Raw genomic sequence first — 17,772 nt, forward strand, 5'->3', positions numbered from 1 at the left:
AGGAAATAGCTCTCCTGGCAAGACCGCAATGCTGGATCGGAAACTGGGAGTGCGCCCCTAGTGGAGGTCAGTGAATGGATGCGTCACAGCGCTCTGCGCGGTGAGAAGAGCCTGCGTTCTCAGTGGTTATTTGTGGGATTGTACACAGTCAGCCTTCTTCCACCCACCCATCTTTTACCGAGACACACCCCCTGGCGAGCACTGCAGAGACCAGATGCAGTTAAGTCTGGCAGTTACAGAAGCTCCCTACGAAGAGAAAATTTTTATACTAAAATCTATAATTTAATTCAAGAGAATGCTTTATTTCCATTTAAACATATTTTGTACATATGTGGTGTAAATTAATGTGTTCAAATTGTTGAAAAATAAGATGTGTTACAGTTTTGCATGTAACAGGTGATGCCTTTATGGGACTTTTATAAACATTTTTTATTTGCATGGAATAAAACCCTGTAAATTTATGTCGCTAAACAAAGGTTAACCTTGTGTGAAATGAAGGAACTGTCAATAATTGACAGCCAACTAATACAGTACACTGTTATACTAGTTTTGAGCTTTAGCCCTTCAGCTTTTTGTGTGGAAGAAGTCACAGCTTCCGTAGCGTTTTTAAGGATAAGAAGAAAGGACTTAAATAGCTTTTCTTCCTACCAGGATTACCTTTTTTTCCCCCTTGCTTGCAATCTCATCAGATTTTGCTAAATCACAACCGTATTATTTATGCATATTGCATGAGTCTTACTGAGAAAATCTTAAAAGTTGTGATGTGACATGATATAAAGGACCTCTTTGTTAAACGTCTCTCATGTACCTCTGGTGTGTGTGTCAGGGATTTTGTGCCTCAAAAAATGTTCCCAAGGTTGCGTGTGGTTGTGCACTGTATTTTTTTAATTCACAGTGAATAGCACTTTTATTATTTCCAGTTCAGAAGAGCCAAAAAAAATTTTCATTTAAGAAAAAAGCAAAACAATTTTTTAAAAGATTGAGTTATGGAAAACCCAGTAGTACTTAAAACATACAAATGAATTATACTATTAGATAAAACATTAAATGTTCTATTTTTATGAAGATAAATGCTTAGTAGATAAAAGCAGATTTTAAGTTTAATTATCAGACTCATCAAACTTCAAGTTTGGAAGGGACCCTTTTTAATGTTGGCTGGTTTCATTCAAACTGCGTGTATTTTTTTCACTTTTAAGTTATTACATCTCTGGTGTTAAAATTTCCTCACTAAAACATAAATTAATAGAATTATATTAAAATACATTACCAATTATTTAAATGCATTGGCTTTATTAAGACACTTCTCTAAAAACAGGTCTCTCTACCTGACATCAAGTGTATTACTTATTCTTGAATTTGGATGGCATTTTCATAACAAAACCAAACAGCATCCTACTTTGAAAATTATCAATTATGATTGACCAAAGATTCTTTAAAATGTCTTAAGATATTTTCACAAACTTAAAACAAAAAATTATGTATCTATAAAATGAACCTTCAATATCGAGGAACAAAATGGGTCACTCACCTGACACAGATATAGTTAGTTATGTCTCAGGTTGTAAGTTTAATTTTAAAATTTTCATTTTCTGTGGCAGATATTGATAACACAAATGACTGCAAACAAAACCATAAAATAATTGAAATTCTTACACTTTGAGAAAAACTGATAGCTCTCTGTTATGACAAACAAAATTTTCTACATTTATTTCTTAGAAATATTTCCAAAATATTTGTTTTTCGCTTTTTGATGAAAAGTCAAACCTTCTGGAAAGCAAGATATTTGTTCTTAAATTGTGTATCTGTCTCTCAAAGCCAATGTAGTTTTTTAATTTGATGAAATGAAATAAAGTAGATTGAAAAAGTTAACATTTGTTGATGACTAACAAGATAGTAGGGGCATAGGAGCATAATTAACCCAATAATACTTAAATATTTTAGTCATGGGGGAATTTGGGGCTGTTTCTGAGTCTTATTAGGAAAACATATTTTTCTCTTTAATATGGAGCTGCCCACATTTTGGAATCTTCTAATTTTTGTACACATTTTTATAGTTTCAAGAGAATTCCCTTCAACTAGGTTTGCCTTATTTTCTTGGATTAAGTCTATTAGTCATTTTGGTTTAAGTGAGGGCCATAACTATTTTGCTTTTTTCAGTTTTGGATACAGTGTGGCATCCTGTGAAAGCCATCTCATTAGTTTGCTTTTTGTCCTTTGTTTTGCTTTTTAAGTGCAGACCTCAAATTGATTTTTGCATATAAATAGTAACTTTTATGTTTGCATATATGTGATAGAGCTTTGCCAATTACCTGTATGAAAAGAACTCTATCCCATGGTGGTGGTGGTGGTTTAGTACTTAAGTTGTGTCCGACTCTTTGCAACCCCATGGACTGTAGCCCTCCAGGCTCCTCTGTCCATGGGATTTCCAGGCAGGAATACTGGAATAGGTTGCCATTTTCTTCCCCAGGGGATCTTCCCAGCCCAGGGACTGAACCCTGGTCTCTTGGGTCTCCTGCTTTGCAGACGGTGTCTTTACCGACCGAGCCACCAGTTACAGCCACCAGTCTGTAACTCTGTCCCATAAAAATTAACAAATACATTACAAATGCAGACTATCTTTATAGTTCAGTGGATTTATTAGCGTGCATGTATTGATTACCTGCTCGATTAGGTGCAGTGCTAGGTATGTCTACAGGAAACATCTTATTTCAGTTCTAAACAAATCAAGTCAAGGAAGTGAAAACCTTTCTAAAATTATTTAAACGTCTTCTGTTAACTTATGCATTGTATTTTTTAGTCTCAAAGGCAAGAAATGTATATAGACAGACATAATTCTGAGCTCCCTATAGCACTGCTGGGAAAGTTATACAGTGCCTTTCAACTAGAGAAAGTAGTAATGATTAATGGGCCTGTTTGTAGAAAAGAAAAGGAAAAAGTGTACACATTCGCTTAACATGTCTCATTCACAGTGGAGATTGTCATTTAAGTCTTTGCCAAAACTGGGGTTTAATGAATATTTTTTTAGTCTAAATATAAATTTCTGTTTGTAGTTTGTGAAAAGGTGTTCCATAAAAATAAACCCTTATTTGCCATATTATATAAATACAAAATTATGTGTTAAAACTTGCTTATTCTCCTTTCCTAGCCAACGTATTGATAATCCATTTTAAAATGGAAAAATATCCGGTTCAATATTCTCCTTCATTTTGGAGGTTCTGTACAAGTCAAAGCAGATTGTGTGTCATTTTATTTGGCCTTGTTTGTCTCTGTTATATTTCTTTGTGTACTTTTCAGACAAATGCTGGTACTCTAGATGTATTATCTTGTATTTGCAAATATGCCAGTGAGAGAACTGAAATGGTCATAGTGTTTATCAGAAAAAGGAAGTGTACTTAAGATTATTTTATTTATTAAGATCTAAAAGGCTTCTATATAAATGCACTGAAATAAATGCTAGTAATTTCTTGTACTCTCATTTTTTTTTTTTTTTGCTTCTCATGGAAATGTTTGTACTTTTTTATCATTGTCTTTTATGAAATATAATGTTCTAAAGACCTTGTGTGATGATGTAATTATTTTCTCAGGACCTGTTTTTGGGGTTGTCTGGGGTTTTGTTGTGTTTGTGTCCCTGATTTTCAGGTGGATTATTGCTGAATACTGTGGTTGTACTATGATTTACACTGTAAGCATGAGGTAATCACATTTACCTTTGCAGCAGTGTCAGTTAAATACATTTAGATATGACCTCATAGCTTGGACCTCAGAGGACACACAGTGACGTTTAAATACTGTTCATCAATACAATTAGTAATTTACTGTATCAAAATGAATAGTTAAGAAGTCATTTTTGGCATAACTTTCTTCTCCCTGCACAACTTCAGTAAGCTGGTGTGTTGTAGGCAGGAATCTGAAGATCTTTCAGTTCAGTTCAGTCGCTCAGTCGTGTCCGACTCTTAGCAACCCCATGAATTGCACCACGCCAGGCCTCCCTGTTCATCACCATCTCCCGGAGTTCACTCAGACTCACATCCATCCAGTCAGTGATGCCATCCAGCCATCTCATCCTCTGTTGTCCCCTTCTTCTCCTGCCCCCAATCCCTCCCAGCATCAGAGTCTTTTCCAATGAGTCAGCTCTTCTCATGAGGTGGCCAAAGTACTGGAGTTTCAGCTTTAGCATCATTCCTTCCAAAGAAATCCCAGGGTTGATCTCCTTCAGAATGGACTGGTTGGATCTCCTTGCAGTCCAAGGGACTCTCAAGAGTCTTCTCCAACACCACAGTTCAAAAGCATCAAGGAAGTCAAATCTCAGAAATACCTTGAGACTGGATTTGCATTTGGGACCAGAACATGAGATCATGACTTCTGTCAATTTGAATTATTTGTGTAATGAATTCTCAGTGTTATTAATTTTTATGGATAGTGTGACTTACTGGGATATTGTCATTATACATCACAAATAAAGCCAGTTATTAAATCTTAATCATTTAGGTATTCAAATCCTGCTAAGCCAGAAAATGGAGTTTTCTTAGTCTGCCCCAGGTTCCTAGCTATAGTATTAGTGTGTCCTCTGATGAATAATCCAGCATCATGTAATGGTTTTATATTTTTTGTTGTCTTTATTATTTTTTCCAATTTTATTGAGATATAATTGACATATAGCACTGTCTGAATAATGGTGTACAGCATAATGAAATAATGACCACAGTAAGTTTAGTTGAACACCCATCATCTCATATAGATGCAAAAGAAGGCTTTTCCTTGTATGGATTTAAGGTTGTGGAGATATTCTGGACCAAAGTTATTTTTTTAGAAAAGGTGCTTCTTAAGGTGCACTTGATTTAAGTGACTTCAGAAAAGATAGTCCTGTATCACCCACAAATTAATACAAGAAAAATATATGGGTTGAAAAGTAAAATTTGTGTCTTTCTCAACGCATTCCTAAGATACATTTTGGTGGACCTGAATTCCATAGCTAATTTAATCTTCTCAACCCCGTCAGCTGAAGTCTGTGCTCTGGAAGATCTCCAAGAAGCATCAGACATTAACTACTTTCAGGGAGTTTACTGTCCTCTGTGTAAAACTGACAGAATGGGACACTTGAAAACCCATGTATCACTGAGTCATGTCTGACTCTTTGCAACCCCATGGACTGTAGCCCGCCAGACTCCTCTGTCCATGGGATTCTCCAGGCAAGAATACTGGAGTGGGTTGCCATGCCCTTCTCCAGGGGATCTTCCTGTCAAGTGAGGTGCTCGATTGTGCCTTCTGCAGACATCAGTTGTATAGTTCACTCATGCATTATTAGAGAGCCAAGGGAGTGTCTTGAAGGAGCAACTTTTTTCCAGGTGCAGAATATTTCTCAGCCAATAAATAACCAACACAGACTTAATATAGAGCACAGGGAACTCTGCTCAGTGTTATGTGGCAGCCTGCTTTGGGGTTTGGGGGAGAATGGATACATGTTATACATGTGGCTGAGGCTCTCTACCTTGCACCTGAAACTGTCACAACGTTTTCAAAAAAGCCAGAAATAGACTTATTTCTCTGCTGGAAACACTACATGTCAGAAGGATAGTTGAAATAATTGCTTTTCTGCAACTGTGGGCCTTGATTTGTGGTTACCTCTTAGTAGAACTTTGTTGAAAGGTGGTAGTGATAAGTGAAGACTCTGGAATCAGACTGAATTGAGTTTGAATTCACAGATTCACTTATTAGCTGTGTGCTCAGTCGCTAAGTCGTGTCTTGACTCTTGTGACCCCATGGACTGTACCCCGCCAGGCACCTCTGTCCATGGGATTTCCCAGGCAAGAATACTGGAGGGGGTTGTCATTTCCTCCTCCAGGGGATCTTTCCAGCTCAGGGATCCAACTCCTGTCTCCCATGTGTCCTGCATTAGCAGTCAGACTCTTTACCACTGAGGCACCTGGGATATTTTAGCAAAATTTTAAACTACTGTGGCCCTCCATTTCTTGGTCTCTCTATGGAGGATGAGAGAACTACCCAAGGGTCACTCAAATGATTAAAGTAACTAATTCTCATAGAGCACTTTGCACAGTGCTGGACTCTGAGCACAAACTTGGCTTATATTAAGTCAATATCCAGTTTAAGAGTGAAATTCTGTTCATACAAATTGTCTTGGATCATATTTTAAGAATGGTACTACGCTCCTTAATTCTGCTAGGAAATGAAGTCAGTGATTACCCTATGCATGAGAATGTATGTAAACAATTAGTAAACTGATGAAAGTACACAATTATAACTTGGCGATAATAGTCATGAGAAGAAATGTATGGCAAATGAAAATCTGGCTTTGTTGTTGATCTTAAGCAGATGATGTGGCAAGCACCTGTTATAATACTGAACTCATGGAAAGGATTCCGTAGTTTTCTCTTAGAGCTGAACTCCTTCAGCGTCCACCTGGGCCTGAACTCCTATTTCTCTCCTACCTTTTGGGTGTGGCTTCTTCACTTATTCTCTTCTCAGTTTCTTGGAAGATCCTTCTTTTTCTGCCTTCCTTTCTTCCTCCCCTCTCTTTGCTCTGAGCAGTAATTCACCCTCTAGGACACTTTCCAGCACTGCCCAGTAGAATATCCTCTGATGATGTACGTGTTCTGTGATATTACTGTATGAGAGTCACTAGCCACGCATGGTGGTTCAGCACTTGAGACGTGGCAGGAATGAGTAAGGAACTGGATTTTTAATTTTGTTCAGTTGTAAATAAATAGCCACATACACCAGATGATCTCTTGTATTTGCAAAACTGAGCACATGGTCCGCCAGGTGTGTGCGGAGACTTCCAGGTATGTGTCAGTTCATCTCTGTGCTCAGTGAATGAATGCTTCTCTCAGGGGAGACTGTTTACCATCTAACAGAGCAGAACCCACCGCAGCGGTACCAGTGACTGCTTCATTAATGCACACCCGTCATACCCTCTTACTGAACTGTGTTAAGTAGGATCGGTGCCTTATTATTAAAGGTCATTGTCAGAATGTGTTATGTTCCACCTACAGATTTACCAAGTTTTAAAAAATTAAACTGGATTAGTTTATAAAACTAAAAAACCAGAATAACAAAGAATTCACCGCTGAGATAATTTTTGCTTGCTAAATTAAAAAATCTAACAAGGAACGTGACATCCCTACTGTAAAATAAAAGCAGAAATACGGTGATGAAAGAGTTTGAGGGCAGATGCTGAAAACACCTGCTTGATTTATCAAAGAGGTGTTAACATGTCTGGAATGTTATTTCCAGTTTACTTAGTTCATTTCCAAGGATTTGCTTCATTAACAGTCTTCCCTCCCCTTCTTCCCTTCCTTTACCTGCTCTTCTCTCTCCTTCCACCATCACCATCGTTAGAATCAGGAAACATCGTGGCGGATGGCGGCTGTTAGTTTCCCTGAAGTCTTAATGAAATCCCCGGAGTACTTTTGTTCAGGCAGAACAGGGTTGCTGTGGTAACCAGACCTCCCCTTTATTCCTGTATCCCTTGTCCTTGTATAAATGTCATTTGGCATGGGGTAACTGCAGTCTTTCTGTCTGTGTAGCAGCTTCTGGCAGCCTAGTCTCAAGTCTCTGATTCCAATATTTTAGGCCATTTATTAAGCACCTGCTCTGTCCCAGGCACTGGGCTGTGCTGGTGGCGTGAGAGTGAATAAGACCAGGTTCCTTCCCCCGAGGGGACTACAGCCAAGTAAGGGAGATGCTTGCCAAGGGCTTCTCATAGGGGCCAACCCTTTATCCCTTCATTTTTTATATAATTTTATTTATTTCTGGCTGTGCTGGGTCTTTGTCGCTGTGCGGGCTTTTCCTCTAGTTGCGGCGAGTGGAGGCTGCTCTCTCGTGCATGGGCTTCTCATTGCGATGGCTTCTGTTTCTGCAGAGCATGGGTTCTAGGGTGCGTGGACTTCAGTAGCTTCCATGCAAGGGCGTTCGTCGTGGCTCCGAGGCTCTGGAGCACAGGCTCAATAGTTGTGGGCACACAGGCATAGTTGTTCTTCACATGTGGCATCTTCCTTGGACCAGGGATTGAACCCATGTCTCCTGCACTGGCAGGCAGATTCCTTACCACTGAGCCACCAGGGAAGCCCTGTGTATTTTATAACCTACCTGGAAACCCAGTAGAAAAGGGGGCAGAAGTTTGAGGCTGCATACAGGAGGGGAGTCCCCAGAGTTCCTTCGCACAGGCTCCTCACCACCGAGGGCATGGGGGTGGGTGCTGGTGGGGAACAGGTTTGGCCACCACTGCTCCCCAGTGGGGGCGGGGAGTGCCCTGGCTGTTCTTGGGGTGCTCTTCTGAAGAACAGACAGTATGGCTGAATGGGGCCTGCTGCTCTGCACCCTTCTAGGTTCTCAGGCTGAGGACAGCAGGCTTTTCTTGTGGGGCTTTTTCTACTTGGGTCAGTTATGTTGCTGACCTTTTTAGCACCCAGCCTGGGATATCTAATGAAGAGGCAAGTGAACTCCAGGATTCATGGCTGAGTTGTTACTTGAGTCTCTGGGTCTCCAGGGAGTTGGTCTTCCTTACCCCACCTTTCAGAATCTCCCGATAGGCTTTCATGGTTGTCGTTTGGTTATTGGTGGGAGAAGTGAATGGGATGCATTTACCCCAATTTGTCCAACTCACAAAAAAAAGGCTCGTAAAAAGGAAGATTGGGAACTCTGCTGGACTTGATGGTGTGAATGTCAGTTTGGTGGCTGTGACATTGCGCTCTAATTTTGCACCATGTGAGCACAGGGAGGAGAGCTGGGTAATGGGTCCAGGGATCTCTCTGTATTATTTCTTACAACTTCATGAGAGTCTACAGTGACTTCAGAATTTTAAAATTATCATGTTTTTTGGCAGAAACCAACAAAATATTGTAAAGCAATTATCCTTCAATTAAAAATTTAATTTTTTTTTAATGGCAACCCACTCCAGTATTCTTGCCTGGAGAATTCCATGGACAGAGGAGCCTGGCGGGCTACAGTCCATGGTGTCGCATAGAGCTGAACATGACTGAGCAACTAACACTACCTATATGAAAGATAATCAACTCCACTCGCAATAAGAGAGATGCAGATTCAGGTCACATCAAAGTATCAATTCCAACCTGTCAGATTGGCAAAAATCCAGAAGTTTCACCAACACTATCAGTGAGACTGTAGAGAATCAAGGACTCATACATAATATACAAAATGTCACAACCTCTGGAGGGGAATTCAGCCATAACCAGCAAAATGATGAATTTGCCCTTTGTTCCAGAAATACTTCTTTAGGCATCTTCGCTAAAGACACACCTCTCCAGGTACGAAACAACAGACGTACACGCTTATTCATGGAGGCATAAGAGTAGCAGAGGTTTGGGAGCACCCGAATGTCTTCAGGGGACAGCTGGTTGAATGGCACCGGTCACCTACTCCGTGGGCCCGTCTCCAGCCACATGAGAGAGGAGGCGCAAATTCTTCATTCTGATATGTACTGATTTCCAGACTAGTAGTGTCCTCTGGGAAAAAATAAAGCTCACACACTATCTAAAATGCTACTTTTTGTGTCTAAAAGAAGGGGAAATAAAAATATATGCATTCTTGTTTGTGGTGTTTTTTTCCCTACAAAACCTAGCAGAAAAAACCAGAAACTAATAAAAATGGCCTGTGGGGAGAGAGTGGCAGGGGGTGGAGGGCACAGGACTGGCAGTGAGACTGAGCCTTTAATACATTTTTAAATAGTTAGGAACTGGAACTGTGTCAGTGTTGTTTATATGATCAAAAAATCCAATTTAAAAAGCAAACCCTAAAATAGATCTTAAACAGAAACAAATTTTAAAAATTATTAGAACAAAGCAGAACAAATGTTTAATGAGTTTGTCTTTCGTTAGCTGGTGATCAGCCTTAACAAGTAGAAAGATGATGATTCCTATTCGATCACTGTTCTTGCTGCATTATATAAATGTCCCTAATGCATTTTGCAGGGTCTTATTTTCTTCCTACTTTTTACTGAGCATTTTTCTTTTTTTGTACAATTTACTTTGCATTGTTAAGGTCGTATAAAAACCTTTCTAGAAATGAATGCCTGACTCCAGACTTTAACTTCAAAGTCTAATAATTTATTAAAGTTAAAAGCTGAACAGCAAGCATTGCTTGTTCTAAGTCTGCAGTCTGAGGAGTTTTGCTGCTTCTAGGTTACAAAAAAATATGGCATTGGTTTTATAGTCTGCTTTTGTAAGGGAAAACACTAGGCTTATTAGTATATGTTGGAGGAAATAGGAGTAATAAAAATTTTAGTGGCTATTTATCTAAATACTTCTTTTATGAGTCATTTACTGTAAGTAAGTGTTAGTTGCTCAGTCACGTCCGAGTCTTTGTGATCCCATGGACTCTAGCCCGCCTGGCTCCTCTGCCCATGAAATTCTCCAGGCAAGAATACTGGAGTAGGTTGCCATTTCCTTCTCCGGGACCCCTGTAGGGGAAATTAGAATTTAATCATTTACTGGGAGTACAGAAAATACGATTTTTTATTCTAGGCCTAGTAGCTAAAGTATAATTCCCAATCCCATTGGGAGAACAAATGGAGTCATGAAACCACAGAACTTTAGATCAGGAAGGTAACTTTGAAATCAACTAGTTTATTTCTTTCATTTCCATTTCTTTTACTACATATCAATTTAAAATATGTATAAATGGAATTTAGTACCCTCCCCTGGACAGTTGTGACAGCCTTCAGGCATCCCTCAGTCAGTCCACCCTAGACTCAAGACTGGGATCTCGAAAACCTGGGTCAAATCAGCTCATTTTTTTACCTTCACTAACTTCCCCATTTCCCACAGGACTCCTGATGAGAGTGAAAGAGGAAAGTGAAAAAGTTAGCTTGAAGTTCAACATTCAGAAAACAAAGATCATGGCATCTGGTCCCAACACTTCATGGGAAATAGATGGGGAAACAGTGGAAACAGTGTCAGACTTTATTTTGGGGGGCTCCAAAATCACTGCAGATGGTGATTGCAGCCATGAAATTAAAAGATGCTTACTCCTTGGAAGGAAAGTTATGACCAACCTAGATAGCATATTCAAAAGCGGAGACATTGCCAACAAAGGTCCATCTAGTCAAGGCTATGGTTTTTCCAGTGGTCATGTATGGATGTGAGAGTTGGACTGTGTGAAGAAAGCTGAGCACCGAAGAATTGATGCTTTTGAACTGTGGTGTTGGAGAAGACTCTACAGAGCCCCTTGGACTGCAAGGAGATCCAACCAGTCCATCCTAAAGGAGATCAGTCCTGGGTGCTCACTGGAAGGACTGATGCTAAAGCTGAAACTCCAGTATTTTGGCCACCTCATGTGAAGAGTTGACCCATTGGAAAAGACTCTGATGCTGAGAAGGGGATGACAGAGAATGAGATGTTTGGATGGCATCACCGACTCAATGGGCATGAGTTTGAATGAACTCCAGGAGTTGGTGATGGGCAGGGAGGCTTGGCATGCTGCAGTTCATGGGGTCACAAAGAGTCGGACACGACTGAGCGACTGAACTGAATTGAACTGAACTTCCCTGTTTCCCACAGGACTTCAACCTGGTAGGACAGCCCTTCAGTCTTCTTGCTACTTCTGTCTGTAATCTCCTAGCCTCTAACTAACTAAACCAAATTGCTTGCCTTTCTGTGCATATTTAATGTACTCTCAAATCTTTGTACCTCTGCAATTCAGTCTCCTCTCCAGAAGTGGTTTTTTCCTACTTACGTGCCTGCCTCCTGCTTAGCTTGGGAGGACAAGTTTAGCTGTCCTTTCCTCTGTTGAGGCCTCCAGGATCCCAGGAATGAAAACAAGTGTTTCTGTTCTGTTACTGTAGCATTTTACTCTTTTTGTGGCAATACTGACTTCCATTCCTCATTTCCTTTCCTGCCTTTTCTCTTCCCTCCCTCCCTCTCTCTTTCCCTTTCATGTCTGTCTCCATTGCTTAAGAACAGACATGAATTCCTTGCAGGTAAACCCTCTGTCTTAATGCATCCTTACAGCTCTAGCCCCGGGTCTCAATCAGTGTGTGTTGGATAAATCAATACCTGTACGATGTCATAGATGGAATAATGGCCACCTGCATGCTAATTCCCAGAACCTGTGCCAGGAACTTTGCAGGTGCGATGCTTTATTTATTTATTTGGCTGCACAGGTCGTAGTTGCAACATGCAGGATCGTCCATCTTCATTGTGGCATGCAGGATCTTTAGTTAGAGCATGTGGGATCTAGTTCCCCCCACCAGGGATTGAACCTGGGCTCTCTGCATTGGGAGCTCGGAGTCTTAGCCACTGGACCACCAGGGAAGTCCCTTGCAGGTGTGATTAAATTAGGCTCTTGAGGTGGATAAATTTTCCTGGATTATTTGAGAGATCCAATGTAATTGCAAGTGTCCTTATAAGGAGGGGTGATGAGTCAAGGAGGCAAGTGGCCTCCGGAAATTTAAAAAGGCCAGGAGAACTACTTTGTGAGGCCAAGTATCCAGAGGGAACACACCTCTGCCAACACCTTGATTTTGGACTTCTGGCCTCTAGAAGTGTAAGAGAATAAGTTGGGGTTGTTTTAACCCACTGAATTTGTGGTATTTGTTGCATCATCAAGAGGAAACTGATGTACATGCCCTGTGAATTAATAAGTCACAAACATTTTAGACTGTTAGACATACTTGAAAAACATTTTAGTAAAGGGAATAAACAATACAGGAAACATAAATACAGGAGAAATGTTTAGTAATCAAGTAAAAAGTGAAGCAATTGTGAGATATAATGATGTATCTATTAAAGTGGCAAAAAAACTTTAATAAGAACTTGTAAGTCTTCAGTGTCATAGAATTTATGACAGTAATGTGCTCATATTCCAATATTATTCCAAATAATTATACTTGTAGTTACAGGCCCTGATAATGTATATGGTGCATGTTTTGGGCTTTCCAGGTGGTGCTAGTGGTAAAGAACCTGCCTACCAACGCAGAAGATGTAAAGAGACTCGGGTTTGATCCCTGGGTCAGGAAGATCCCCTGGAGGAGGGCACGGCAACCCACTCCAGTATTCTTGCCTGGAGAATCCCATGGACAGAGGAACCTGGCGGGCTACAGTCCATGGGGTCTCAAAGAGTCGGACGATTGAATCGACTTGGCACACACATCCATTGCTTTAAACCCCTTTATGTGTCTTATGACAATTGGTCTTAAATAACTCTTGAGGTGGTACTATGATTATTCATTTTACAAATGAAACCAAGGCAAAGTAAGTTTATGTAATCTGTCCAAAATCAAAGAGCTTGTAATGGTGGAGACAAGACTTATTTCCAGGCAGCTTGATGTCCAAGGCATCAGCCTGAGTTATAAACTTCTAGAAATGTTAGGTCATTCACTTAATTCAACAGAAACAAAAATCTGTATGCTTCCTAAAAATGTTCATTACAGCACTCGCTGCAAGTGCAAAAAGTTGAGACTAAGTATATCACATTATGAGCAGGGTGTAATTAAACTGTAATATATAAGATAAATTTTTCAAGAAAGTTGTAAAGATCACAGAAATATTAGAAATTGTTCATGGGAAATTACAGCATGAAAATTTACATTATGGTTTCAACTTTCAATATGTTTATCATATTCTATTAATCTATGGTGCTACATTTTATGGTGGTCTATTCTATTAATATTCTATGGTGGTATAACTAGGGTTTACTATAATTTTAGTTTATTGACATTATTATAGTATCTTTGGGAAAACTGCCAATTTTATTCTTAACAGAATAAATTCTTTCAATTTAATAATATACATGCAAAAGCCTATTTTCAAACCCTTCCTGATTTTTTTGTACTTTTTAAAATCAAGGTGAACATCAACTGAGATGTTTTGGTCACAAGTGACAAAATAACTAAATTAGTAAATGCACAGCTGTTCTAAATTACCTTAAAAACTTTTAAAAGCATAAAACATTTTAAAAAGTCATGGTTTTGAATAAATAAAAAGTCATGGTTTTGAAAAGTTGATTTACAGAAACTGAATCAAATGCTCTTGAAAAATAAGGATATTATTGGTTAATGCCACTGAAAATTTGAGAAATATTCAATGCTTCAGCTGCTCTGCCTTGTCATCAAGACTGACTTGCCACCTTTTTGGAACTGGCTCTCTCCTGAGGATTGCTCACTTTGTGGTCATAAGATGGCTGCCAGTACCTCCCAGAGCTGTGTTCTTCCAGGAAACATCTCGTTTGATCTCATCAGGAAAGAGAAGCCCTGAGTTTCCTTCTGATGGGGCCGTTTCAGACCTCAAGTTGCCCCTAAGCTAAACACCAGGGCAAAGATGGTGAGATTTCACTGGTTGACTTAGATGGAGAAGCTTCCATTCCCCTTCTCTGGGAGCTAAGAGCATTTTCATTGTTACTCAGTGGAAAAGAGATGGATGGAACGGATGCTGGTGATAGAGCTGTAATGTTCATTGTAGAATTGATGCTTTCAAACTGTGGTGCTGGAGAAGACTCTTCAGAGTCCCTTGAACTACAAGGAGATCAAACCAGTCAATTCTAAAGGAAATCAACCCTGAATATTCGTTGGAAGGACTTAACATTGAAGCTGAAGCTCCAATACTTTGGCCACCTGATGGAAAGAGCCGACTTATTAGAAAAGACCCTGTTGCTGGGAAAGATTGAAGGCAGGAAGCGAAGGGGACGACAGGATGAGATGGTTGGATGGCATCATCAACTCAATGGACATAAGTTTGAGCAAACTCCAGGAAATGGTGAAGAACAAGGAAGCCTGGCATGCTGCAGTCCATGGGATTGCAAAGAGTCAGACATGACAGAGCGACTGAACAACAACAAATTCATTATAGAGCGTTTGCGAAATTTGCTGGGTATTTGCCTCTACACAGAGGATACCCAGACAAGCAGGGTCTTGCCTCTGGCCAAGCCTCATCTTCCCTGCAGGGCTCAGACCCTCTGCAGTGCCCCAGGCAGGCCCCCCATCCCATCCTGCTTCTCTATGGGGAGACCGGGAATGGCAAAGGGTCTCTGCCTTTCAAGACAATGAGGCAAAACCAACCCAGTGGGCTTTAGTTGTGGTTTTGAATGAAGGTCCTTTTTCTCTTGGTCCTGGGCCTAGGCAGTGGAACATTTTAAGAGTCTCACGCTCTATTGACTGAGCTAGCCAGGCACCCAATGGGACATTTTAAGTCAACTGATTTTACAGTAGACATTCTCAGTGACTTACGTTCTTGAAGTCATTCCAAGGATGCGGAACTTGGCTCTGAATATTTGAGATTACTCCCAGGAGCTGATAGCCTTTTAGTGTTTCCCAACAAACTGGTCCATTTCATGGCGCCGTTTCTCACATGTCTATGTGAGAGGGGAACATGCCCTGGTAAAACCCAAGGGACTTGTAAAGGCTCAGAGGAGAACTAGTTGCCTACCTGGAGCCAAATTTCTGTTCACTCCTTCAGCAAATAATTACGGAGCCCTGATTATATACTAGGGACTGTCTTCCGTGTGCTTGGAAATACATTACCGTGTATTTTCCAAATACACTTTCCTGAGGAAGGCATTTGAGTCCTGTGCTTTCAGCTCAGTGCAAGTCTTCATCTGGGCAGCTGCCAGGACTTACACAACAGTCCCAGTGCCCTCTCCCAAGCCCACCACTGCATTCCCACCTTATACCCAGTCTCCCAACCTTCAACCTCCCCAGGAGCAACATTAGTGGCAGCAGCAGAAAGTGGGTGACTGCCGAGCCCCGGAAGAAGCTCCACATCTCAGGGCTTATTTAAGCAGCTACATGTAACCCCGCTCTCCCTGCTGATGACAGTGGTTCCGGAACAGACCTCAGCGTTTGCCTTGATTGCCAGAGATGAATTACCATCTGCCTCGGCTTTAAATTAACTGGGGCAGTTCTAACCCACAGAGAATGGGGCACAAGGAAAATGGAATTGATTCTGAGCTCATTTCCATTTTGAAAGGCAGGAAGTAGTCATGGGGTTAAGGGGGGTGGGGTGCTCTGTGAACTGGAGACGTAAAAGAAAGGAATGGTTATAATACTGAGGGTTTGGGTGAGAAATAAAAGTTCTTAGAAGGGTCACCTTTGTGAACAAAATACAGGTTATAAAGCATATGTATCCTAAATTTCCTTTCAGGAGGTATTTTAATATTAGTTTTGTTTTCTGGCTGTGTGTGGATACCCAGTGCTGATTTCCAAGGTGTGAGATTGAAAACTGGCTTGATCACTTCAAGCTTGGTGTGACTAAAATTGAGCTCGCTGTTGCTGACTACAAATCTGCCCTTTGCGCATGTTCCCAAGCTCACTTCCTGGCTGGTCCATTCAATCCACTGGCCAGCACTGATGCCTAAGCTTTCATGTGTGCATGCAGGCTCAGTCACTTGGGTCGTGACCAACTCTTTACAGCCTCATTGACTGTAGGCCACCAGGCTCCTCTATCCAGGGGATTCTCCAGGCAAGAAACTAGAGCGGGTTGCCATGCCCTCCTCTAGGGGATCTTCCCAACCCAGGGGTCGAACCCGCGTTTCTTAGGCCTTCTGCATTGGCAGGTGGGTTCTTTACCACTAGCACCAAGACTTCGTGGATTTCTCTACTTCTCTCCCCCTTTCACAACAAAGCTATCTCAGCTATTTGCTGATATTTTGCAGATCAGCAGCTCTATAGACATTGAGGAAGAAGGTGGGGAGGCAGCTCCTGACCTCTGGGAACTGGCCTCAAGGTTATTACAAGCTGGTTGGGGTCACTGTTGCTCTGTTGGGTGTGACAGTCTCATGGAACATCAAACAGTGTCGGTCTAAGACCATGATAAAGCCAAAAAAAAAATCACTGTGGAACTCACAAGATCGCAAACCTCCCTTCTCACTAAAAGGAGTAACTATGTCTGCTTTTCCAAGTACAGCTTTGTGTCTGCACTGGTCTGTCTGCCCTGCAGATAAACAGAGACTGTCATGGAATTGCCCCCACTTTCTAATGACATCCAATCTAGAGTGAAGTTCCACTTTCTTAGACTCCCCCAAGTCACCCGGCCAAAGCATAAAATCCTTCTGTAGGATCTAATACTTAGTGAGAGTATTGTATGTTCTGTCTTGCTGAGATGAGTAGTAAGTCCAGCGGGTTCAACCACACAGATCTGTTCCTCTTTGTGGATTTAGGCTGGAAAGAATTGACACACTGTCTTCTCTCCATTTGTTGAATCTTGTTATCATCCTGCATGTGTGCTAAGTCGCTTGAGTTGTGTCCAACTCTTTGCGACGCTGTGGACTATAGCCTGCCAAACTCCTCTGTCCATGGGATTCTCCAGGCAAGAATACTGGAGTAGGGCTGCCATTTCCTTCTCCATGGCAATCTTTCCGACCCAAGGATTGAACACACATTTGGTCCACTGGCAGGTGGATTCTTTACCACTGAGCCATCGGGGAAGCCTGCCTTGGATCATACCATAGCCCTTGTCAAATCATGTTGACACAGTTATCTTCTTAAAAGGCTGTGAGCTCTTCATTTGCAGGCACTCTATCTATCCTTAGGTTCACAGCATCTAAAGTAATGCTTGGCATACAGCAGTCTCTCAGTACCTGAAGTTTGGGTTAGTCTAGGTGAATTAGGGGTGCGAGGGTCCACTGATTACATCTCCTAGTCTGAGTCGGATCACAGGGCTTGAGTCACTCTAAGCCTGTCCCAGTGGAGCTGGGCTACTCTTGAGATCAGTAAAGCACTTTAAGGAAATGCACAGAATAAAGAAGAGGACTTTAGGATTTGCCTTTCGCCATTCACCGAAGGTGAGAGGCAAAGATAGCTTTCTC

The sequence above is a fragment of the Capricornis sumatraensis genome, chromosome 21 (genome assembly GCF_032405125.1).
Source record: "Capricornis sumatraensis isolate serow.1 chromosome 21, serow.2, whole genome shotgun sequence".
NCBI lineage: Eukaryota > Metazoa > Chordata > Mammalia > Artiodactyla > Bovidae > Capricornis > Capricornis sumatraensis.